Source organism: Dermacentor silvarum, chromosome 9 (genome assembly GCF_013339745.2).
Source record: "Dermacentor silvarum isolate Dsil-2018 chromosome 9, BIME_Dsil_1.4, whole genome shotgun sequence".
NCBI classification, from domain to species: Eukaryota; Metazoa; Arthropoda; class Arachnida; order Ixodida; family Ixodidae; genus Dermacentor; species Dermacentor silvarum.
The window spans coordinates 66,139,041-66,166,476 of NC_051162.1; positions in this window are offsets into that span (position 1 = coordinate 66,139,041).

The following is a 27,436-nucleotide window of genomic DNA, read 5'->3' on the forward strand; positions in this document are numbered from 1 at the left end:
TTCTTTTCAGAAAGAATCTTCATTGGTATAGTCACACAATACCAAACCAACCATGCGCAGAAAGCCACGACAAAGCCGCACAAAAGTCAAAGTGGTGATAGCCCAAGGTATCTTGTCTCCTTGTCAGTGAGAGCGACAGAGGGGGCACTGCGCAACCATCCTTTAAACGTAGAATTTCTTCGATTATCTCATGTGTAACACGGTCTCTGTGTTTTGCGACGATACTACATTTTTTTTTATCTTGGCCTGCATCCACATGCGCAGCAGTGTGCAGAAAGCCATCCCAGTTTAGCACGGTCTACATTGTACTTTTGTTCCTTCAGCCTTTCATTTATGCATCAGCCTATCTGACCGATTAATAGTAGTAGCGTCGAAAAACAGAGAATGTGTTACATGTGGGATAATCGAAGCGGGAGAGAGAGAGAGAAAGCACTTTATTTGTGCCCGTCAGAAAGTATAGGTGATCGGGGTAAGACGCAGCTCTCCCTTACACCGTCTACCCCCCCCCTCCCCCTATACGTCGGCCAGCATCAGTTGGCTTCCGGTGGAGGCCTGGGCTTGACCGACGACTCCTTTTTCGACTTGTTCTTCCTGGCTATGGAGGGAGACTTTCCATGACTCTTTGTTCCCATGTAAAGCGCCTCGCACTGGCCAAGCCCAGAGCATCTGATTTAGGTCCCTAGGTCCCTATGCCTTCACAAGTTTTTGTATTTGGAATAGGGCACCTCAGGATGCCATTTGTGTAGGATATACGGGTTTGGGAAGGTACCCGTCGGCAGTTTTCTCCAGATTACTTCTTCCGTCTTTTTGAGAGATATATGGGGAGAAGGGAGGGTTCTCCTGACTATTCTACAGTGTTCTAGAATTTCTCTGTATATGGCGAAGTCTAGCTTTTTGGACAGGAAGTAGTCTACCTGCGCTGGGGCCCGGTGTGTGAGTTCTCGGGTGACCTTGTTGGTGATATCGTCCCTTGTGAGTCCACTATGGGCGGGCGCCCATATTATTCTAATCAGGTCGTTGGGTACGTTCTCGATGATGATGTGTGGTGTTTTATGGCGAAAGGGCCAGTTATGGCCAAAGAGCGCCATGCCAGTCTTTGTGAGTGTGCAGTGGGGCGATGAATTCTGAGAAGCAGATGAAGTGTGGCTGTAAAGGGGCCTAAAAATAATCGCTGTAAAATGCGTAAAATATACATGCACTAAAATCATGGCAATGACTAATGAGGTGTACTATGAAATCAAGAATGCACTGAGAAAGAATGACACGATATTTAAAATATTTAAGATGTAGTAGTTGGAAAGAAGCACTACTGCCTAAACAGAGCCCTTGAACCACAAGGGCCTGGAGGCATGTGCTTATACAAAACTACTATCACAGCAGCATCCTCTGGAGGGAGGATGCGCTATGAATTTATTGGGCTTATAACATGCAGTACCACGTCATTTAAGAAAGCGACGACTGCTTTAGTGCTAAACAGCGGTTCCTCACCAAGAAACATTCTGGGATGCAGAGGTACATGATAGCGGTAAGCTAAAGGGAAATGTTTTTTTCTATCTGCTTCGGCATCCCGACACTCCAGGAGAACGTGGAGGACGGTTAGCCTCTCACCACATCTACAACAGGTTGGTGGTCCATCCCCGGTCAACAAAAAACTATGGGTGCCAAATGTATGACCTATTCTGAGACGACAGAACAGGACATCAGTTCGACATCGGAGGGCCAGAAACCTAACTGTGGCTTAATCAACTGAATCTTATTATTTGTTTCTGCATCCCACAGACGTTGCCAATGGCTTCGCAATTTCTTACGGAAGAAATGTTTCAAATCTGTTGCAGAAACAGCAGCTGTAGGATTAGTAGCGTGTGATGTTATTGGCGTAGCGATTCGGTCAGCGAGCACATTACCTCAATGGTTCTATGGCCAGGCACCCAGCATATAATGATATGCTGGTTAGATACATACGCTCTACACAGTACGGAATAGAGCTCAATGAGTATAGGATTTTTCTGTTTACAGGGTGACCTTAAAGCGTTTACGACACTTAGAGAGTCTGTAAATTTGATTGATTTTTGAAGTTTAGATTTCCTTATATGCCTCACAGCTGACAATAGTGCATAGGCCTCAGCCGTAAAGATACTTGCTTCCGGGTGGAGTACACCGGATTCCGAGAAGGATGGGCCGACGGCTGCATACGACACCCCGTCACGTGACTTAGAAGCGTCTGTATAAAACTCTGTGCATGTGTACTTGGACTGGAGTTCAAGGAAATGCATTTTGATATCTGGTGCGTGCTTAGTGACCTCCACGAATGATGTGTCACACTCTATGAGCTGCCACTGCCACGGCGGTAACAGTTTCGCTGGAGCCATAAGACAGTGTTCAAGCAACGGAACACCCATTTCCTCACTAAGATTCCTCACACGCAAAGAGAACGGTTTTCTCGATGCCGGTCGATTTTGGAAGAGTGTGGCAGTGGTCATGTCGTTTATGGTTGAATAAGAGGGATGTTCAATGTTCGCGTGTACTCTAAGAAAATATGTAAAACTATTATATGAACGCTGCAGATGAAGTGACCACTGATTCGACTCTACGTAGAGGCTGTGGATCGGACTTGTTCGGAAAGCACCGGTCGCGAGGCGGATGCCCAGATGGTGAACGGGGTCTAGAATTTTTGATGCACTTGGCGTTGCGGAATTATAAATTATAGCTCCGTAATCAAGGCGGACAAGACAGTTGAGCGGACAAGACTGTTGTATAAGTTCAGTAGGCATTTTCGGTCACTACCCCATGTTGCGCGCGACAAAATTTTTAAAAGGTTCATCGTCTTCAGACATCTTGCCTTCAAATATTTAAGATGGGGGATAAAGGTAAGCTTCGAGTCTAGAATTATTATCAGGAATTTATGTTCACTGCTCACGGATAGTTCCTCTTGATTAATCGTGAGATTTGGCACTGGTGTCATGCCTCTTTTGTTTGAGAATAGTATGCACGTAATTTTCTTTGCATTTATTTTAAATCCATTTACATCAGCCCATTTAGACAGTTTGTTTAATCCAAGCTGTACCTGTCGTTCGCAGATAGCAATGTTGCATGATTTGAAACCTATCTGTACATCATCGACATACACAGAATAAAACATGCTGCGTGGAATAACTGTATACAGGGAGTTCATTTTTACAATAAAGAGTGTGCAACTAAGCACACCCCCTTGTGGCACGCCAGCCTCCTGGGTGAATGTTCTAGATAAAACATTGCCCACTCTTACGCGAAACGTCCGGTTAGACAAGTAGCTTTCGACTGTGTTTAACATATTTCCACGGACCCCCATCGCGGAAAGATCTCGCAGAATCCCGAAGCGCCATGTCGTGTCGTACGCTTTCTCTAGATCTATAAAGACCGAAAGTAAAAACTGTTTATGTATAAACGCATCTCTGATGTTTGCCTCGATGCGAACAAGGTGGTCTATTGTTGACCTACCTTCTCGGAAGCCACACTGGAAGGGGTCTAGTATTTTGTGGTTTTCTAGGAAACAGATTAGGCGCCGGTTTATCATTTTTTCATACAACTTGCACAGGCAGCTTGTTAGCGCTATTGGCCTGTAGCTGCTAGCTAAAGACGGGTCCTTGCCTTGTTTAAGAATCGGGATGACTATGGCTTCTTTCCACAAGGAAGGAATATATCCAGCCGGCCACATGGCATTATAGAGAGAGAGGAGTGTTGTCAGTGTTTCGAGGTGTAAGTACCTAATCTTTGCTAGATGATATGGTCGCCACCTGGCGCCGAGTTGTTGCAACAAGCGAGAAATGCTTTAAGTTCGGCTAAGCTGAATGGTCGGTTGTAAGCCTCATTTGATGAACCTTTGCGATTAAGGGGCTGCCGCTCTTCGTGTTCTTTGAACTTCAGGAAAGATTGTGTACAGTGCGATTCACTCGATACATATTCGAAGTGTTTGCCTAGACTATCCGCCTGGTCTTCCAGGCTATCACCTTGGCTATTTACTAAGGGTTGGAGATGTGACTCCCGACCTATTAATTTATTTACCCTATTCCAGACTTTCGTTTCATCGGTGTACGAGTTTATGATGGAGATGTACTTTTCCCAGCTCTCTCTTTTAGCACGTCTGCGCGTTCTCCTGCCCTGCGATTTTGCTTGTTTAAAATTAATCAAGTTTTCGGCTGTTGGGGAGTTGCGAAACAATTCCCAGGCCTTGTTTTGCTTTTTACGTGCTTTTTGCAATTCCTCGTTCCACCAAGGCAGGCGACGCTTATTAGCTAGTCCATTAGTTTGTTGTATGCACCTTTCTGCAGCGTCAGTGATAAAACCTGTTATATATGCCACAGCGTCGTCTATGTTAAGAGAGGCAATGTCATCCCGGCCTAAATATGCTATTTCTTTAAAAAGTTGCCAGTTAGCAGAGTTAACCTTCCATCGGGGAACATGTGGCGAGCAACCATCTTGTTTTGTTAAGCTTAGTATAATTGGAAAGTGGTCGCTCCCAAAGGGGTTCTTCAGAACGGACCACTGCAGGTACGGAATTAGTGTACTCGACACGATACTCAAATCTATGGAGGAGTATGAATTATGCGCCACGCTGTAGTACGTTGGCTCTTTCTTATTAAGTAAACATGCTCCTGAGGAAAAAAGAAAGTTTTCAATTAGGCGACCTCTTCCATCACAACGCGAGTCTCCCCACAAGGTGTAATGTGCGTTGAAATCTCCGAGAACTATGTATGGCTCCGGAAGTTCATTTATGTAGTTTTGAAATTCAGTTTTATGTAGTTGATAATTGGGAGGGATGTATATAGAGCTGATAGTGATCAGCTTGTCAAACAACACCCCTCGGACAGCAGCTGCCTCTAGGGGCGTACGAAGTTTTAATTCCCGGCAGGCAATACCTCTATCGACTACAATAGCCACACCACCGGAAGACACGACTGGGTCATCGCGGTCTTTACGAAAAATGGCGTATTGCCGGAGAAAGTTTGATTGTGTAGATTTAAGGTGTGTATCTTGAACACACAGCACCTTAGGATTAAAGCTGTGTAGGATTTCTTTGACGTCATCGAGGTTGTGTAGGAGTCCTCTGACGTTCCATTGTATTATTTGTGTATTCATGTTGCAAGTGGTTTTTTTGTGCTGTGTGTTTACAAAGGACACTAATTTAACTTACACAGCCCTTGTAGGGCCCTGTGATGCGGGCTTTTTCTTTATTGGAGCGATCGCGAGATTCTCGCGGCTCCTTTGGCGCTTGCGGCGCTGTCTGGCAGGTTGTTGCGTCCATCACCTCTTGCGAGGCGCTGGACACGCGCTCTTGCGAGCGGTTGTTTTGACGGGAAGGCCTCGTTTCGAGGGACGAGGCCCTTGAGGCCACCAGCCCGGAGGTCGATGGCCCCTTCTTGTGAGTTGGCGTAGCAGCGCGAGCTGCAGCCGCCGGGGGGGGGGGGGGGCGGATGGCGTCACTGCCGGCTCACTGTGTGTGGGCCGGACAGCCGCCGGAAGCCATTGCGACGCTGCCCCCTCACGCGCCACTTCGGCAAAGGTTTTCTTTGGCAGGTAGGATACCCGCCTGCGTGCCTCCTTGAACGTTAGATTTTCCTTTACTTTAACTGTTACAATTTCTTTTTCTTTTTTCCAGGATGGGCACGACCGCGTGTATGCGGCGTGCTCCCCATCACAGTTCACACAGTGGAGAGAGTTTTCGCATAATTCAGAGAGATGCTCAGTTGCACTGCATTTAGCACAAGTCTGACGGCCTCGGCATTTCTGCGATCTGTGGCCGAATCTTTGGCATTTGAAGCATCGAAGAGGGTTTGGCACGTATGGCCTGACACGTAATTTAATGTATCCGGCTTCAATGGTCTCGGGTAGAACACTAGAACCAAAAGTAAGGATTATATGTTTCGTCTTTAGCTCCTTGCCATCGCGCCTCATCTTGATTCGTTTTACAGTCAAAACATTTTGCTCTTTGAATCCTTCCAAACGTTCATCTTCAGTGAGCTCCAACAGGTCGTCATCAGAAATAACACCGCGGGTGGTGTTCATTGTGCGGTGCGGGGTCACAGCCACAGGAAAGTCTCCAAACGACACTAGATTCTGTAGTTAATCATGCTGTTTCTTATCGCGGAGTTCCAGGAGGAGGTCACGGCTGGCCATCCTCGTCGCCTTGTAACCTGGTCCTATAGTCTCTGTCAGAGTCTTTGCAACAATAAAGGGTGAGATCACACTCGCGGTCTTTTCAGTTTTCTCACTGTGTACCACGCGGTAGCGTGGAAAGTTTTCAACTTGTCGGCCAAAAAATTTAAAAACTTCTTCGGTGCGCCCCCTCTTTTGGGGGCGATAAGAAAGCGCGGGAAAAGAATTAGCCATGCAAATATTCATGTTTCGGCAGAAACGCCAGCCACCCACCATGGAGTCCTACTAGGGGACGCTGCAGTGCCTGTAAACATAGGCCCTGCAGACGCCAGCTGTACGTCACCACTATAACCGAATATGAAATAACCTAGGCAGGCTACTCACACAGGGTTAACCCTCGCTGCCAAGAAGATCGGAAGGAATATAGAAGAGAGGAGAAGACAGGAAAGATTAAAAGTAAGAGAGAAAGACGAAGGTTGGAGATGAGGATAGGAAACGGCAACTACCGATTTCTCCCGGATGGGTCAGTCCGGGAGTGACGTATACGTGAAGCCGAGGCCAAAGGGGTGTGTTGCCTCCGCCGAGGGGCCATAAAGATCCAAGCACTCAGCATCGGCTCAACCCCCAGGATCCCCTTTTCCCCGGACACGGCTAAGCCACACACCGTTAAACGTGGGAGGGTCCAACCCTCGTGTGCTCGGGTCCGTGGTGTCGCAACGCACCAAACGCCTGCTGACGCAGACGCCCCTGCGGGGATGGGTACATTCTCCTTGCCTGCTTGCAGGATTTTGCCGGCCTCATTGGACACCTTTCCAGTGTCAATGGCTTTCATTGCTGTTTTAGAATATGTGATGATGATTCCGTTTGATGGGTTTGTGATTCAATCGCCGACATCTCTGCCTCCTCTGGTGAAAAGTGTCTCACGCTACAGCTCGAGATTAGCTTCCCTTTGTCGCTCACTACTACTGTAGCGTAGTGCCCTTCTGGGTACTCTGCGACATCGGTGTACACTAGAGCACTGCATGGGCCGATTTTTGCAGCCCGAGCCCAGCCCGGGCCCGTTTTTACATTGGGCGGCCCACCCGAGCCCGATCAAAACTTTTATGGCGAGACCCGGGCCCGGCCCGGGCCCGGAAATATTCTACGTTACCCGCCCGGCCCGGCCCGCCACCCCTTCGCCTTAGGCCTGAGCCCGGCCCGAACCCAGCCCGAGAGCGAAAAATACATGTTTGGCAGAGTTGAGAGGCCCGAGAATAACTCGCTGCACATTACATGTGCACCACCAGAAAGCCCGAGCCCGGCCCAGGGCCCGGGTCAAAAAGCACACGCCGTGCCCGAGCCCGGCCCGAGCCCGTGAAAAAACTGCTATACCCGGCCCGGACCACCGGCCGGGCCGGGCCCGGGCTTTCGGGTAAGCCCGAGCCCATGCAGTGCTCTAGTGTACACTACCGCTTGTTTTGGGAGGAGGGAGCTTTGGAGTCTTTGGACTCTGCTTCACCTGCGTTCTTCGTTGTGTATGGGGTGCATGTTTCTTGGGATAGAGGGTATTCCTAACCTGTTCGCAATTTCTTTGGGGATGGCGATTATCCTGTCTCGCGATTCTGGGTTATGGTAGTCCAGTTTCCGAAGGATGGATCTGCCCGTTTTGCTGCCAGTTAGTCTGAAATATTGCTACACGCGTGTGGCATTTGATTGTTTGACCGAGACGCGCGGGCGCCATCACTCGAGAAAAGAAGAGGAAGAACGAGTTGGGCTCGCGCTGTGAACCTAACCGGTCAGCGCTGCAACCGCTGTTGTAAATACAACCTGCAAATAGTTGCCCGTCTTACTGACTCGTTCTTCGCGTAACAATATTGTGCCGTGGGTTCCGCCTCGCACATTTCCTCTAGGGTGTTTGACACTCCTACGTTTAAAGGATGGTTGCGTCAGTACCCCCTTTGTAGCTCTCACTGGCAAGGAGATCAGATACCTCAGGCTATCACCACTTGAATATTCAGTGGCTCTGTCGTGGCGTTCTGCGCATGGTTGGTTTGCTATTGTGACTGTATAAACAGCGATGCTTTATGAAAAGAAAATAAACTGTAGGAAGTCAGCGCTCTGTTCACTCTTCTGTCCCCTCTGGTTGCCTTGGGCTGTTAACCTGACTTTAAAGCATGTTTTACGAACAAGCCCAATCTTACATCCTTCTACATATTTAAAAGCTCCATAACCAGCCTAAAATTTGCAACAAGGACTGAGTTACTGGTGTCTAAAGGCTGTTTGACATGGCGCGTCTCGAGCGACAAATATCTGTTGAACAAGCGGAATATTTGGTATCTGCGCCAGGGGCGTTAAGGTGGCGGTCCCACTCCAGCGGCATGAGCCCCCCCCCCCTCCCCCGTTTTCAGTACTTTTGGAGCAACCGTGGCCGCTCTTCTACTTAGAATATAAAGTCGTTGTACATACCATAAAAAGCTGAATTCGTTTAGATTCCAACTATATATGATATAAAGAAATTGGTTATTGTGATTTAGAAATATGTGTTCAAGAACAATCATGAGAGACATGGTTTTGCGAACTGTGTCTCCGTTGTGGCCATATTTAGAAGAAACTAACGCATTTACTGCATTGCGTCTTGCTCTGTAGCTTTAGGACATATTTATCTATTTCCTAGACTCAACTAAAAATGTAGAATTTTTACTTTTTCAATTATTTGCTTTGATGATTGACAAAATATCCCAACTTCTGTTGTAAACAGCCCGGCAACTACACGCTCAAGTAAGCTATATTGTGGATAAATTAGAGTTCAAGAAATTTCCATTTAGGACGCAAAATTTCATTCGTGTACCTTTATTAGTTTTAAACAGCAGCTTCGTAGCTTTAGTACCTTCCCGCAAAAATGGGCAAAAGTAGGACGAGAATTCTAGATATTGCTAAATTTTTATCGCAATATGAGGAAAATAATAAAGGTACATGCATGAAATTTTGCGTCCTAAATGGAAATTCCCTGAACTAATTTATCCACAATATAGCTTCCGTGAGCGTGTAGTTGCCGGGCTGTTTACAACAGAAGTTGAGATATTTTCGCAATCTTCAAAAGCCAATTATCCAATAAGTAAAAATTCAACATTATTTTTCTGCGTATAGGAAATAGATGAACATGTCCTAAAGCTACCGAGCAAGCCGCAATGCAGTCAATGCACTAGTTTCTTCCAAATATGGTCACAACTGAGACACAGTTCGCAAAACCATGTATCTCATGCTTTTTCTTGAACATATATTAATAAACACATTAATAAATTTTTATATTATATATAGTTGGAATCTACAAGAATTAAGCTTTTTTACGGTATATACAACAACTTTATATCCCAAGTAAAAGAGCCGCCATGGTTGCTCCAAAAGTACAGAAAACCTGGGACTGGCCCTGCCGGAGTGGAACCACCACTTTAAACATCGACAAAAGAAAAAGAAAGCACTCAGTGCTTGAGCAAAAAAAAAAAGCCTACATATAAATGCCGGCAAAAGAATGCTGGCCGTGGACGAGCCATGTTGTGACCGTTGTGCGGGAGTCGTCGGCCCATATGGCGGCCAACCACAGCCACAATGAAGCAACTGGCGGCCGAGACGTCGGCCGGATGCCGACTGCCGTTCACCTACCGGTGGTCGGCAAACAGATTGGAACGTGCAAAAGTCGGACGCAGCCGGACCCAGATGTCCGAGATCAGGCCTTCGTTTCTTTAACTGGCCATGGGCGTCAGCCTGATTTCCTGCCGAGGTCATTTTTTTGCTTGGGAATACCTTTTTGGGAGTACGTTTGTTCATTTTATAACAAAATATAACGCTAGAATTTCGTATTTGTAGTGGGAAGCGTAAAGTAAGAAGATATAGAAGTTATCGTCCAATCTCGTTGGCATGCGTGTGCTTGTACCTGCTTTAGCACATTATCTCAAATGTGGCGCTGAAAACCCCAGATTACCAAAAACATATGCAACTGGAGCAGATATTATGGTTCCTTTCCTGGAAATGAAAGCAAGCATCCGGATTGGTTAAGCTAGTCATGTTCTTAAACTGTATTAGACCAATGTTAGAGCATGCTAATAGGACCGATTTCATACTAGATTATTTGACCAAAATAAGAAACTGCAGTGCACAATCTAATCTAGTATACCCGAACGCACTGTAACAGCAAAACTTTATGCCTCCCTGAATTGCCTTGATTAACCCAATGCTCAAAACAGGGGAAGCTGATTCCTTTTCTTGCTGTTGAAAAGCTGCTTGAATGTCAATAGCTGACTACATCTGTTGAGAGGGAAAGTCAGGGCATTGACAATATTATTAAGCTTTTATATTGTTACGTGTGGAAGGACACAGACGAAAGAGGCTATTTACAGGCTATTTACACAGAAGCCAGACAGCCAGGCCCACAATCGCTCGCACCAAGAGAACAGACACACTTCGTCGTCTTTCGCGCGGCGGCTCGTCTCTTCAACATCTTTCGATGTTATCGTAATACTACCTCCCCGGCGGCACACGCCGTGGTTGCTCAGTGGCTATGGTGTTGGGCTGCTGAGCACGAGGTCGCGGGATCGAATCCCGGCCACGGCGGCCGCATTTCGATGGGGGCGAAATGCGAAAACACCCGTGTACCTAGATTTAGGTGCACGTTCTTTAACGTATAGTTCATGTTCATGTCTTGTCCCACGTGCCGTTCGTGTCATAAATACGTCTCTTTGTGTCTCTGGTTGCCTTCTTGTGCGTCTGGCTAACCTGCGCCCACACTTAATCATCACAATTTTGGCGAGCCTGCCAGGATCGGCTTTAACATCTTGCCGACAGCTAGACGCACGGGAGGAAACCATGGATATTGAGAGACTATACGCGATCGGCAAGTACATGGGCTTAGCTGGCGCCGCTCTTCGCGAGTGGATTGACGCGGAACGCGCAACAGAAAGACGCGTCCGCGCGCAAGTTCGTGAAGATGAGCGCGTGATCATGGAGCTCGATGAAAGACGGCTGCAAGTCGAGGAACGCGTTTTACTGCTGAAGCTCAAGCTTCAAGAACAGACAACTAGTTTGAACGTGCGAGATAGTGGACTACCGGTGAGCAACCTCAAACTAATTGAGGAAGAAAGGATACACGTGGAGGCTGTTCGATTAACAGAACTTTCTGCAGCTAAACAAGCTTACGAAGGGAGGACGCAGCTCCAAGAGGAAAAACTCAAGATGCTGCCAGAAGAGCTGCATGCATTGAAAATGAAAGAGAGTGAGGCTGAGACCAAGATGGAGAGTAGGCGCGTTTTCGTAGCAGAACTGCATGACATGAGAAAGATGCCAGAAGTTGGCAGATTAGATAGCGGCCGTGGCATCGTATATATACTGGAGAAGCGCACCACTGAGGAGCCCTTGATGCAGGGTGACGTGGATAACAGGATGGTTGACACCCCGATCGAGGTGTGCGTGAACAAGGAGCAGAGAACAGCAGAGAAAGAGGTAGCTTCACCTCAGAACAACAGTGAGTCTGCCATCGAAAATGATACCAGGGATCGCCAGGCAGCAGACATAACGAGGCATTTAGATTCTAAGAAACAGAGCAATGAGAAAGCCAGCAGATACCCGAAGCGTCCCAGATTTAAGGCAACGCGTAAGGGCAGGAAGAACTTGCACAGAATTTGTAAGGGCAGGAAGAACTTGCACAGAATGCGTAAGGGCAGGAAGAAGATTCAAGGGCGATGGAAAGGAAAACAGCGTCATAAAACGCAGGTACATGACAAGATGCAGGCGTCCAGGAAAAATTTGAAGAAGCCAGAGTTCTACCCAAGCCATTCCAAGCCGTACAAGCAATCTGTAGGCGCAGGAAAGAGAAAGAAACAGGCTAGAAGTAGACAAGCATGGGAGTTCAGGAAAAGGCGAAAAAAAAAGTGAGCAGGTGTAACTGGTATGATAAATAAGGAATATTATCTAGGAATGCCCCCGGACAATTGAATGACCAGTTTTCACAAATGTGTGGAGAGAACAAGTTTATTCATGTAAAGTGTTTGGAACATTGAGTTAGCCAACATTGCGAACAGTGGAGTGCAGTGCATTACGTGGTATGAAGTGAAATTACCGGACCATAAGAAAGAACTCACTGACGAACGGACGAACTCCGCACTCTGTGTTTTGTGTCACGCATATCTAGTCGACGCGTCCTACCTCACCGCCGCGTCGTTCTTGAACAGGGGGGAAGTGTGGTAGGAGGACGCCAGTTAATGTTTGTGCTCGGTGTGCGGGGCCGAGCATATACGTATAGGTGCATATACGTTAAAGAACCCCAGGTGGTCCAAATTTCCGGAGTCCCCCACTACGGCGTGCCTCATAATCAGAACTGGTTTTGGCACGTAAAACCCCATAATTAATTACCCCCCCCCCCCGGCGGCAAAAGCGCCGTCACGGTGCTGTTAAATATCCAAGGTGCTTGGAGAGGTGTAGGGTTTGAGCCGGGCGACGTGGACAATATCACTGGTGGTCACAGCGGAGGACGTAGTGGGCGTGGCTAGAACGATTTCGTAGGTGACATCGGTCACTTGGCGGAGTACGCGATATGGGCCTGTGTAACTGGCGAGCAGTTTTTCACAAAGGCCAACTTTACGCGATGGTGACCAAAGCAACACGAGGGTGCCGGGCGCAAAATGCACATCACGGTGACAGAGGTCGTAGCGTTGTTTCTGTTTTTCTTGAGACAATTGCAGACGAGCACGCGCAAGTTGGCGAGCATGGTCAGCACGGGCGATTGCATCACAGGCATAATCGCTAGTTGAAGCTGTGGGGAACGGGAGCACAGTGTCTAGTGGTAGCGTCGGTTCTCGGCCATACAATAGGTAAAAAGGGGAAAAGCCAGCAGTTTCGAGACGGGAAGAGTTGTATGCAAAGGTAATGTAAGGTAGAGCGAGGTCCCAGTCACGGTGGTCGGCGGAAACGTACTTCGATAGCATGTCTGTAAGCGTGCGGTTCAAACGCTCAGTGAGGCCGTTCGTTTGTGGGTGTGGTAGGAGGTGGTAATTTTGTGCTGTATTGAGCAGGCACGCATGATGTCGTCAATGACTTTGGACAAGAACGTACGGCCACGGTCGGTGAGCATTTGACGCGGAGCACCATGCATCAAAATGATATCGTGGAGGAGGAAGTCCGCGACGTCAGTAGCGCAACTGGTCGGAAGAGCGCGTGTTACGGCGTAGCGGGTCGCGTAGTCCGCAGCGACGGCTATCCACTTGTTTCCTGATGTAGATTCCGGAAAGGGGCCGAGAAGGTCTAAGCCAACACGATGAAAGTGCTCGGCAGGGATGTCTAGTGGCTGCAGGTAACCAGCGGGGAGCTGGGAAGGCTTCTTGCGTCGTTGGCAAAGTTCACAAGCAGCGACGTAACGCCGTACGGAACGGGCAAGGCCCGGCCAGAAAAAACGGTGACGTACTCGGTCATAGGTTCGAGAGACGCCGAGGTGTCCTGCCGTTGGGGCGTCGTGGAGCTCTTCTAGAACGGTTGAGCGGAGGTGTTTAGGGACTACATGTAGGAACTCGGAGCCGTCCGGATGAAGGTTACGACGGTATAGAGTACCGTCGTGGAGTACGAAGAGGCATAGAGTAGTATCGGCCGGAGAGTGCTCCAAACGGTCGATGAATTCTCTGGTGTAGGCATCACGACGTTGCTCGTCGGCGAAATGAAGGAGCTGGGATACTGAGAAAACGGAAGCAGCACTGTCAGTATTGGAGGAGTCAGAGTCGTCAACAGGGTAACGCGACAAGCTGTCAGCGTCTTGGTGCAGGCGGCCAGACTTGTACACCACGGAATATGAAAATTCTTGTAGCCTCAAAGCCCATCGACCAAGCCGGCCTGTAGGATCTTTGAGCGATGAGAGCCAGTAGAGAGCATGATGGTCAGTGACGACAGAGACAGGGCGACCGTAAAGGTAAGGGCGGAACTTCACAACTGCCCAGACAACAGCAAGGCATTCTCTTTCCGTAATGGAATAGTTGCGCTCCGATGGTGATAGGAGGCGGCTTGCGTAAGCAAAAACGCGATCCTGGCCACGCTGACGCAGGGCTAAGACGGCACCTACACCATGACCGCTGGCATCTGTACGCAATTCTGTAGGGGCATCAGGGTCGAAGTGGGCGAGAATGGGCGGTGAGGTGAGAAGAGTGACGAGACGAGAGAAGGCGGTGGCTTCTGAAGTACCCCACGAAAATTGTACGCCTTTCTTCAAAAGATTAGTGAGGGGTCTAGCAATTGCCGCGAAATCCTGAACAAAACGACGAAAGTACGAGCATAGCCCAACAAAACTGCGAACGTCTGCGGCTGTCTTCGGAACCGGAAAGTCTCGGACGGCGCGAGGTTTGTCGGGATCAGGCTGCACTCCGGAAGCGTCGACGAGATGGCCCAGAACAGTAATTTGGCGGCGGCCAATACGACATTTGGACGAGTTGAGTTGCAGCTGCGCCTTTCGAAATACATCAAGTATAGCTGTTAGACGCTCAAGGTGAGAGTCGAACGTTGGCGAGAAGACGATGACGTCGTCGAGGTAACAGAGACACGTGAACCATTTAAAACCTTGGAGCAAGGAGGCCATCTTACGCTCAAAGGTGGCCGGGGCATTGCATAACCCAAACGGCATTACTTTAAATTGGTATAGGCCATCAGGTGTTACGAACGCGGTTTTTTCTCTGTCCGTGTCGTCGACAGCAATCTGCCAGTATCCAGAGCGAAGATCAATAGAAGAGAAATAGCTGGAACCGTGAAGGCAGTCAAGGGCGTCGTCGATTCGTGGGAGCGGGTAGACGTCCTTCTTAGTAATTTTGTTCAAATGGCGGTAGTCTACACAGAAGCGCCACGTGCCGTCCTTCTTCTTAACCAACACCACAGGTGACGCCCAGGGACTCGAAGAAGGCTCAATGATGTCTTTATCTAGCATTTTGGTCACTTCATTTTGAATTACTCGGCGTTCCGACGCAGAAACGCGATATGGTCGTCGGTGAATAGGCGTAGCATCGCCAGTAGGAATCCGATGATTGACCGCGAGCGTCTGGCCTAAAGGGCGATCGTCGAAGTCGAAAATATCTCTGTAGGCCGATAACACTTTGGAAAGGTCTTCAGCCTGAGTAGAGGACAGGTCCGCCGCAACCATTTTCTTTATGTTGGGATCGGCTCCCGAGGTTGGCGCGAGGGGCACGCCAAGCTCGGTAGAACCATCGGCTGATGAAGCTGCCACTTGATGGTCGCCGAGGCAGTCAACGTTGGCAAGGCAAATACCTTGCGGGAGAATTTTGTTTTGCCAATCCAAAGTTGAAGATAGACATGCGAGTGCAGTTATTAGTAATGGTAAGAATACTGTGAGGCACGGTGACGTCATACTGTAGTGGAATGTCGGGCAGAGGAGTGACGAGGTACTCGCCATCAGGAACAGGTGGGGAGGACAACAGTTCAATATAGGCTATTGACTTTGGTGGTAGGCGAATAAAGCCTTTGGGGCGTAAGCGGCACTGGGGTGCATCAGGAGGTTCTGCGAGAATCGGCAACTCAAGGCGAAGGGTGCTGGCAGAGCAGTCAATAAGAGCAGAATGTGCAGAAAGAAAATAGAGTCCGAGAATTAGGTCGTGGGGGCAATGAGCAAGCACGGTGAAGAGTACAGGAGTGTGGCGGCCGGCGATGCTGACACGTGCCGTACACATGCCGACGATAGGGACAGTACCGCCATCCGCGACGCGGACGACGCGTGCCGACGCTGGGGTGAGGAGCTTTCTGAGTCGTCGTCGGAAGGCAGCATTCATAATGGAAATATGGGCCCCTGTATCGATCAGTGCAGTGACAGGATAGCCGTCGACGTCAACGTCAAGAAGGTTTTGGTTCGTAGGCAACGTGAGCAGAGGATTTGAGGGCAGGGTCGACAACGCAGCTTCACCTCCAGAAGCTGCAGTGTCTAGTCTTCCGGCGGCATCCGGGAGGTGATAGGCGGCGACGAAAATCGACGGGGTTGGGGCGAACGAGACTGGTGGCGTCGAGGTGAGGGCGAGCGGCTGTAGCGACGGTTCGGAGCAGGGGCATCAGCGACAGTGGGTTCATGGCGGGAGGCATAGGGAACAGAAGGTCCGAAGGTGCGGGGATAAGTGGTGGCGTATGTCCGAGGAGGAGGTGGCCATCGGTTGCGGCAGTGACGAGCGACGTGGCCGATGCGACAGCAGTGGAAGCAGATCGGCCTGTCATCAGGAGTACGCCATTCGGACGGGTTGCGGCGAGATGTGGCAGAAAGGGACTGCCGAGGGCGAGGAGGGCCACTAGAGAACTGGGGAACGCTAGGTTGAGACGTTGAACACACGGAGTTCAGACCCATGTTTTCAAATTCCTGTCTGACGACGGCCTGAATCATCGCAATCGTGGTAGCTGGCGGATCAGGAGGCGTCGTGGAGAAAGCTGAGGAACAGGCAGCCTCGAGCTCGCGACGAACAATTCGGGTTACGTCGTCACAGGTGGTGGCCTGACGCGGTCGACCCTCACATGTCGACGTAGCAGCAGTGTTGGGTAGCCGCGTGATGTGGGGTGTGATACGGCGGCTCTTAGCGTGTTCAAGGCGACAGCATTCTTTTATGATGGCGTCGACAGTCGAGACGTTGCCGAAAACAAGCAAATTGAAAGCGTCGTCGGCAATGCCTTTTAGCACATGGGCCACTTTATCTGCTTCGGACATATTATCGTCAACTTTGCGGCATAGAGCCAAGACGTCGAGGATGTATGAAACATACGGCTCTGTAGAGGTCTGCACACGAGACGCAAGAGCCTTCCTCGCGGCAACCTTGCGCCCAAGAGGGTCGCCGAACAGTTCCCGAAGCTGTTCTTTGAAAGTGTCCCAACTGGTGAACTCGTCGTCATGCGTTTGGTGCCACACGCGTGGGGTGCCGCCGAGATAAAAGATGACATTGGCCAGCATAATCGTTGGGTCCCACCTGTTATTAGCACTGGCGTGTTCATAGAGCTTGATACACTCGTCAACATCCTGTCCCTCCAGGCCAGAGAACACACCAGGGTCGCGATGTTGGGCAACCGTGACGATAGGCGTAGTCGGGCGAGCCGAAGCCGTTGCAGAGGCGGTCTCGTCACCGGGGGGCATGGTGACAAGCTCGATGTACCGACCACTTCGGAGTTCCGCGGTGAGTACGGGGATCGCTAACCTCCTACAGAATGTTACGTGTGGAAGGACACAGACGAAAGAGGCTATTTACAGGCTATTTACAAAGAAGCCAGACAGCCAGGCCCACAATCGCTCGCACCAAGAGCACAGACACACTTCGTCGTCTTTCGCGCGGCGGCTCGTCTCTTCAACATCTTTCGATGTTATCGTAATAATATGAGCTTGCTTCATGAACAAGAATACAATAAAGCTGTTTATCTTTGGAGGTCATAGATTCCAAACAATTAGAAATTTTTTTCGGGAGACCACAATAAACTTTTAGGATATACGCAATAACTAGTGTACCTAAGTACAAGTACACTGAATACACTTGAGTGGTTGAGTGACTGGCTGCGGAATGCAGCCGCGTACATAGCTGCTGCGTCGAGGTAACTGCTAGGTTCCACGTGTGTGTCTCCTATAGCCCATGTACCTGGCAAGGGGCATGATTATGCGTGGTCTCATTACAGCGTTGGCTAGTGCTTTTTGGCGACCAACTGATTCCGTCTGTACATGTATTTAGCATTCGTGTGCATCTTATTATGTGCATGTATGTCAGAGCAAGCTCAGCTGAGTATAATTTTTGTGAATATGAGTAAGAGCAAGCTCGGCTGAGTAAAATTTTGGTGAACAAGGGTCATAGCAAGCTCGCCTGAGTACAATTTTGGTGAATATGAGTAAGAGCAAGCTCCACTGAGTAGAATTTTTTTATGTAGATGAGTCAGAGCAAGCTCGGCTGAGTACAATTTTGTTGAATATGAGCACGGTGTAAAAATAAGGAGAGGTGCTGACACTCTTCCCCCAACGCGCGCGTAAGCGCCGCTCGCTCGCGTCCAGATTATATTCAGCTTGGTTGCAGCTGGTGTGGCGCCGTCGTAGAGGGCGCTGCGGTATGCGGTCCCAGCCTCGGCGGGAAGGCGCGTGCTTCGCTGTCTTTGTGCGCTTTGTGCTTGCATATGCGGCCGTGCTGTTTTGAAGGCACACTTTTTGTTCACGCGCCTTTCATCATCTTGTGCTTGTGTATTGTCGCCACGGGCCCACGACCAAGGTGGAAGCGGCCTTCTGAGAGTTTGAAACGGGTAGAAAGTGCTTCGTCACGAACTGCAATTCCGGTTACCGAACTTGTGCGGAGCGTGTGTCTCTGTTCAAAGTGCCGTGCGACAGCGGTCGTTTAGAGCAGTGGCGCCGTGTAAATCTGAGGGCAGACCCAACTTTAATGCCTACCGACCATGTTTGCGCCAAGAATTTTTCACAGGATATGATATCGACGGCATATTACGCGGAGCTCGATGAAATAATGCTACTTGACGCGCCAAAGAGCCCTGTTATGTCTGCAAATACAGTTCCCACCTTATTTCCGAACTGTCCAAAGAACCTCACACGGTCAAATAAACCTCGAAAGCCGCTGCGGAAGAGAGAACCTCCTGTGTGCCACAAAAAATGCTGTGTGCCACAACAGTCTGTGCAAATTTTGCTGCATGTATAAGATATATACTGGGTGTCTTAACTATCATGATACCAAGATTTAAAAATATGAAAATGTCACATAGCTGGACACAACTAAGGCAATGTTGTCTGTCGTCTCTTGGAGATACTCAGATTATTTTTTGCATTCCGCCTTATTACATAATTATTTTCATAACTGATTAATCAACTTTTCTAATGCTATAATTAGATAAAAAGGGTGAACGAGAGAATTGCACAGCAACATGAAAGATTCCCGATACAGCTTTTTGTTGCTCAATACGTGATACATAAAAGTGTTTTCCGAGCTTGAAAGAAACCCGCGAATGGACTCAAAATTGCCTCGAGGCACTTTGCGTGTATTCGTGGGCTTCTTTCACGCTCGGAAAAATACTTCTACGTAGCGTGTATTGAGTAATAGAAAGCTGTATCGGGAGTCTTTCATGTTGCTCTCCAATTTTCTCATCGAAACTTTTTATATAATTATAATATTTGAGAAGTTGATTATTTATTAAGACTAATCATGTAATTAGGCCAAATGTAAAAAATAATCTCAGTATCTCCAAGGGACGGAAAACAACATTACCTTGGTTCTGTTCAGCTATGTGACATTTACATGTTTTTAAATCTTTGTGCACCCTGTATAATATTTCTGTGCAGATGTGTGCCTGATTTTCAAATTTGTGCCATCCTGGATACTGAATGTTTTTTACAATGCGCGTGCGGTGTATATTACACGCTTGCATGTTTTTATTCAACATTTTTGCATTGTGGGAGTGTATGAGACCGTAAGGTTCTGGGAAGGCTATCCTCTAATAAAATTATCGAGCTGCTTCATGCACAGTTTTTTTAATTATTCTGTCTTTGCAAAATAAAAAATAAAAAGTCTATGAGATCATTGTGTGATATGTATAAGTGTATTTGTGGACAGGCTGTAGCATGCATTGTCAAATACGCTTACATTGCCACATTCTCATATGCAATTTAAGAAAAAAGAAAGTCACCTCTTAGATCCTGCAAGAGTCACTCGCTCCCCAAACGACGAAAGCCAAATGAATAATATACACAGTCTATGTTAAGTGGAATTGAAATAAAAAAGATTTTCACAAGTAAACTGTATTAGTGATATTGTGATCCAAGATAAAACGCCTGCCTTAGTCCCGCCTGATAAATTATCTTTTAAAAGATTTCTTTACATAGCTATGTGCTTTCTCATCATAGGTTCTAGCCTTGAACACCCACTTTGCTCTAGTGCGTTGCATATCGGAAGCTTGCGCCGTTTCATTTCTTAAATTATATCGCGCCCACACTGAATTCGCGTGACGATGCTTGAACCGTTTTCTGAGTTTGAATTTTCCGATGCAGTCACTATTTTCTTCTGATCGAGGGGTAGCACACGGGCTTACGCTTTCATTTTTTATGCTTGTATGCATGACTGGATCGACCGCAACAAAATGTGCGCGCGAGCGGAATGTGAGTGGGCGTTGAGTGCTGCCCGATCGATCCGTGTTCAGGTCATTCGCGCCCTGCACAATATACGTTCATGTTAGCAAAGCATTCAGCCTGGTACACTTATCACCTTAATCTGAAATAACGAATTTCCTTCGCGCTTTGAGTTTTACTGGCGCCACTATGAACGAACATTTAGCGGAGGCAGAGGAATGCCAAGCCACCGGCGCCGCTAAGCTGGGACCGCTGGCCGCGGCGCCATCTATCTGCTCGCAGCAGAGCTACTCGGTGCGCCCGCGCGCGGCCGAAAATAATCTGGACGCTCGCTTGCGCGCAGTGTCAACACCTAAATATTCTTCCACCGTGAATATGAGTAAAAGCAAGCTCCGCTGAGTAGAACTTTCGTGAATATAAATCAGAGCAAGCTAGGCTGAGTAGAATTTTGGTGAAGATAGGTCAGAGAAAGCTTGGCTGAGTACGAATTTGGTGCATATGAATGGTAGAAAGCTCGGCAGAGTAATGATGGGATATGGTTATGCGAGCTTATGCAGTAATACATGTATTTTAACCTTATTAGCAACATTGCCTCCGTCTTGTTGGGCACAGCCTATGCCTCCTGATACGTCTGCACACTTTATGAACTGTTGACGTGCAAGAACCATCCTTCCTTGAAATGGTGCCATCATTCACAGGAAGGGATGCAAACGGCTGACTTCGCTGCACAATTTTGATCTTCTTTTGTTTCATATGTTATCTACGGCTTATAAAAGCAAGGTATTCGCCTGCTTTTCACATTTTATTATGTGGTTTTCAGGCGGTAAAGAGAGAGAGAAGCAAGGAAAGGCGAGGCTGTTTATGACGAAGTTGTTTCTTAGAATACTGCGATATGTTACGACCAGCTATAAACAAATAAAATTCAGACCACTGAAGTAAGTGCAATATGAAATTACCTTTCAATGTGAGGGTTAATACACGTACAGTAAGTCCACAACACATTGAAGGCTTGCTGGTGTCTGCGCAAGAGAAAAATGGTACATCGGAAAAATGAAGTCAGCGGCACTAGGAGAGGGACTGTATGGGAACGCTGGCATGATGAGCGGCATCGGAGCCAGCTGAGGCTCACAGCTTCACAATTATGAATGAAGAAAGTATAAAATGCGCAAAGATGCACCTACAACAGTTGCCACGTGGTAGTTACGAGAAAAAAAAATTATTCTACCAAAGGCACGAGCTCAAAGTTCAACAGTTGGCTTAACTCAGTAAAACAGGTAACAATCTAACCATGTCGTTTAGGTGCGCATATAAGTCACTCTCCCAAATTTTAGCTCATGGGTCAAATTCATTCGCCATTTGTAATTGTAATACTGCACATTTTAGAGCAATTGTTTGGTACTCACGAACATTGGATAAACAGCATTCCCTACATTCGTGACGCATGTAGTCCCATCTTGCAGTAGACTTTCATTATGCTATCAACAATAAAGAAATGGCTAGATGCAGTATGCGCATCATGCGCACAACGGAAATCCATTCCAGAATATTTGCTAAAACGGTTACTAACAAGCACTAATAACTTATACGCGGGATAGTATTCAGTAAATAACTACTTTACATTCCAAAGTATTCGAAGAATTGTACAGAATCTCATCTGCACTAGAAAGACTGCAATAGGAAGAGATGCGTTGAAAACTGCGAAGTCACAGTGGGCTTAACCACGCTTAGGTTTCGCTGTGATAACGAACAGGAAGCCTGACTTCTACCGTTTCCACTAGTTGCAAACTTTTTGCGCCAAATACATTACAAAAAGAACTTTGTGATGATACTGCACAAGCACAGTTAGATTCATTATCGTGGCGTAATATTTCTATATGGGTTTGGAAAATTTCGATACTACTTCATGCACTTCATTTCACTGTTGGTAAATTCCTTTGGATTTTTTTATTCACTATTGCAGCTTCTAGTTCTTAGTGTTGAAGACGCGTGCGAAAGCAACAAATGGTACTTGGTAATGCCACGAGTATTTCCATGATATGCACATATGTCGAGTGATATATTCAACCTTTGTTTAATGCCACAGTGCAACAACCAGAACTCGGGGTTTAACATTAATAAACAAAACTACTTGACGTCGCCTAAAACGGAGAACGTCAAAACTGGGCACATTCATTTGCTAAATCTATAACAGCCTACTGACGAACACATTGGCCCTTTCTCGAGATTACAGTAACTGCCTTATCCGCAAAATTGCAACCTTTGGAATAATACTCATGGTGGATACCCGAATGACGTATGTCATCTGGAATGTTCACTTTCAGTTATGCGTAGAGTACAGCGCAAGACCATAAGTTATCGGAAATCGAAAACGCTTCGTAGGAGATACCAAGCGTCAGAATGAAATCGTGAGGTAAAAGCAGGGACAACCGATTTATGCTGGGAATATTATTTCCTTATAAAGGATCAATACTAACTTAAAGACAATTTAACATGTGATACTAAGCGATGTGACTCTTCGTTCTGTGGAAATATGCATAGGGTGCATGCTTGACTGCCTGAGTGGCAAGATACTATGCGAAGATATACGTAATCTCAGTTTCTTTTTGTCTGCCGTAAGCATGTTTATATATATATATATATATATATATATATATGATGTCTCGTCAATGCCATATAGCGCCGCCTACAAAAATATCTTTTTAATTGAGTAAAGTCAATTCGGGAGTGGGCCACCCAAATTTTGGGGGTAGGCCAAGTCAATTTTGGGAGTGGGCCAGGTCGGTATTGAACGTGGGTCAACTGAATCTTCGAACTGGGAAAAATAATTTTTTGGGTGTGGGCCAGGTCGGTTCTCATTGACATTGAAACGTGACATCATCAGTTGGTCACGTGGGTTTGGTAACCATCTGATGTTAACGCCGGACGCCGGATTTTCCGCTTCATAAAGCATATAATGCGTTCGCCTTAAAAATTGCAGCCGCCACGCCATTGTCTGCAATGGCGCGAAAACCTTTTGCGCGAAAACCTGCACGCTCTATGCATTGTCTGTTAGCAGCACAAAAAAAGGAAACGCTGACGGAGCTTCCAGAATTACGATGTGCTTTTATTGCACATTCCGCCGCACCACTTGCTTCAAAATATCAAACGGCATCTTTCGCAGAATCATGATAAATGTCATCAAACCCTCTACATTCCGTAAGGCCTAGTTGTCAGCACTGGCTACGTGCAGCATCGACATTCCTTATGAACATGCTTGAGACACTCGTATTGCGGTGAACGTACTCTCGTGCAATTTTTTCAAGCCATGCTCAGTATATTTTCATCGCCACAAAAATAAAACCAATGCAGCTATATAGACAGATAGAATTCGCATAGACATTTCTCTATAAACAACTTCAGCTTGAGACATTTGGAACATTGTCTGACAAGTTCAATCATTTAAAAGCTGGGTAAATATTTTTATGGTTTGTCTAAGCTTTATAGTTTATCTAAATACTAGATGCGGCATTCTCGTAGCAACAAGTGATTTTTATGGCATGGAAGAAGTTAGCCATTTCCTGCCCGTGCACAAACAGCCCCGATAAATGGCATTTTAACCCAAATAGCATTAAGGGGCCCGTGTCGCAGAAAATCCGGCGTTGGCAACCGGCGTGCGATGCGGGTGGCCAAGAAAATTACCAACCACCCCGACCACGCAGGCCCTCCAAGTGGTGCAAGATTTTCGTGAACAAAAATTGAATTTCTCACAGTGATATCCGTCAGGAAAATGTACTTTACCATTCAGCGTCGGATTCGCCGTCGGATTGTTTACCAATCGGCGTCGGACTGTAATTTGAATGTAGGAGAAACCCTAATTCTGCTACGAGGAAACTCAAACACCAAACCCCTTTTCCAGCATTTCTACCAGACCTACAGCCGCGCGTTGCGATGCGAACGGGTCCTGATAATGCTATCGCGTTCTACTCTTATACCCCTGTCAAGCGGGCAAGTTAAGTGCACTTACGGAGAGTGTCACTCGGTTTAAGTGCACTTTGCCAAATCGAAACGTCGCAAGTTGAGTGTCACTCGCAGAAGAGTGTACTCTTCTGCGAAACGCACTTTGATGGCTGAGTGCGTAGCCTCGCCGCCAGCGGCTTCAATGATACAAAATGTAATGCATAAAAAAGGACACAGAAATTCATTTTAGTGGTTGAACAGCTCTTGCGCACAAATAATAGCCTTAAAACGCGCTCATATTCTGTTCTAGTAGGATCAAATGCCACCTCGTCGCACGCCACTGTCATTCTGCATTGGCTAGGCATTTTTCTGGACCGGCATTGATTTGCCACTCTTATAATAAAAAATCTTTTCGTATTTTGTTGAAAAAACATAGATTAAGTTTGTTTTTATTTATAATACAATGTAAAACAATCACTTTTTAGAGGTACTTTTCTTTTTAATCTACATGTTCACAAAACGCGCTCATAGTCTTTCGCCATTCTTTTTTTTTTTACTGCGAGTCCGCTCTATTTTTCCATTAAGAACCACGTAGCCTAATGTGTCACTCAAGGTCCCGAAGTGCCCTCCCCGTAAGTGAACTTAACTTGCCCGCTTGACAGGGGTATTAAAGGTGAAGCTTAAGCGTCCTCCAATTTTTTTCCGGCGATTATTTTGTTGTGTGGGCCTCTGAACTAACCTCCATCATCAAAGAATGAAAATATTCGTTATGTTCAAAATGAACCATCACATGTGCTTTGGCTGGCCTTTTATTAGTATGACTTCCAGTACAATAAAGAAATGAGTGCATGCGTTGGGCGGGACATTATTCTGATCGTCATGGCAGGCAGGGCGCAACTTCTCCTGAAAGGACTTCTCCTTCCAATCGTCATTGCCTGGTGACTGACTTTGTGGTGCGGATGATGAACTCGGCTTGTTCGTGACTGTAGCATCATAAAGCAATGCCTTACTTTGTTGATATTCGTCATCACTGCTTGCAACTTCGCGCTCGGGTACGAACTTGGCGCTCTTGGCGCTCGGGCGAACTTGGCGACGACCCAGTCTGGGTCGTCGTCGTCACTGATGCATTCAATATCGGAAGAATCCAACATGTTCAAAATTTCTGCCATGTAATCTTCATTTTTTGGATTGAAGATCCCCGCAGAACAAATTTTTAACCAATATTAGCAAGCGCCAACAATGCTCTTCGCAAATAACGTCAAAGCGCCAGCGGCTTGCCTTCGATGGCTGCGTTTGAGAGCTACCATGCAGCTTGCGTTCCTAGTCACATCTGCCCAACCCACACATATGTGTGGGTGGCACTTCACGAAGCCCTCGCTTATTGTTTTCAGCGCAATCATGCCTATTCATTTACAGATAAATTCTCTGATGAATCAGGAGGCGCATCTTAAAATTGCATTGCCTTCCAAACGCAAAGTATCAATATTATCTTCATAAGCGTATCTATACCGGGGGGGCAGAGGGGGCACTTGCCCCCCCACTGTCAAAAGTGGGGGGGCAAAGCATGCCATTTGCCCCCCCCCCCTCCCCCACACACACTTTCGAAAGCGGGCACTTTCGGCTACACACTGGAAAGTCGAACAAAACTACAACTGAAGCTAAATTTTATTTCTTAATAGAGTCACCACGTTACTAATGCTTTTCTTTACTACGTATCCCCGATTTGGGCAGCGAGCATTGTGCCTCCTCGTGACGCGCTGTAGCGGGCGACGCGCGAGATTCCCCATACACGCTTGCATTGCGCAGAAGTCCTGGCGCTGGCCAGTTCCAGCAGTTACAAATTAGCGCCTAACCATTCTTAAAAAAAAGAACAATCGGCTTGATATATTTAACCTTCGGGCGAGGGGAAAGGTCCGGATGAAGTATTTTAATCAGCCGCGTCCAACGATGGGTGTGCCTTACTGCATGAAATGGTTGGATTATCAAATGCGGGAACTATTGAATCTCCGTCCAGAGATAGTCTACGTAGCGTTGCAGTATAAATATATATCTTATCACCATCAAAAATCTAATCAAACCACTTACAGGTGTAACTGCCCAATTTCGTTGTGTAATCACGACTTATCGTATATTTATTTATTATTTATTTATTTATTTATTCATTTATTCATGATACATCAAAGGTCCCAGAACAAGACATTGCATGAGGGGTCGGCACGTAGAAAAATGGCGGGACAAATTAGGCGTCGTGACTTGAAAGATGGGTCTTCAATAGCAGCTTTGAAACGGGAAATGTCGGTGATGAGGGCGACGTCAGAAGGAAGGTGTTCCATTCTCGGGCTGTGTGTAGAAAAAAAGTTGCAGTGCTTAGCTCGGCTATGCAGGATATACGTAGCGTTAGCAAAGGTCAGCTGATTATTCTTAGCTTTCCTGGTTGTCTAGATTGTCAAGGATTAGCTTGATTGTCATGCTTACTGCTGCTCCAATGACACACACGCGGTATACGTATTATGTGGCACATGTATATAGCCTTCTTCTGTTCATTCCTCCTACGCTCAACCGCTAATTGTCAGGCAACTACTTCGGGATCCGATGAGTCAAGCTTCTCCGTCTTCTGCGCTGTTGAGCAGCATTTGCGCTCTCCTTCTCCATGGCTATACCACACTGGCAAACGCCAGTCAGAAGCGCAGCGGCTCCAGCGCAGTGTCACACGGCGACTGCACAGGCGAGCGCGCGCCGGCGCCAGTGCGTCTACCACGGCTACGACGTCACTCCTCTCGAATGCGCAGACCGGCGGCGGTGAGTCGCGCGCTGCGGCGGCGGAGTGCGCGAGAGGTGCCGGCTGCGGTGGCTCCGGTGCGCAAGCCGTGTGACATCACTGATCCTTGCGCATGCGCAGCACGGCTCTTGATGTGCCGCGCGAAACGGGCTTGGCTAGGCCAGTGTAGCTAACGCTACAAAAACAACGATGATACGTGGTGGAATGGGCGCGTGGTAGATAAAAGCATGGGATGCGTAAGCGGGCGAAACAATGATGATTTGTTTGCCTGTGGACAGCGAGTGAAAGAACCTAAAAATAAAAAAGACGATCACTTTTGCGGCGGGAGGTGAGCGAGGACAGACACAACCGGATTTTAAGGCTGAGACACTTTTATTATAGGAGTAGTCAGAGAGAACGAGCCTGGCAGCACGGTTCTGAACCGATTCAAGAGAATTAATCATATTAACCTGGTGGTTGTCATAGATAGCACTGCATATTCTAGTTTAGAAACGGATTAGGGTTTT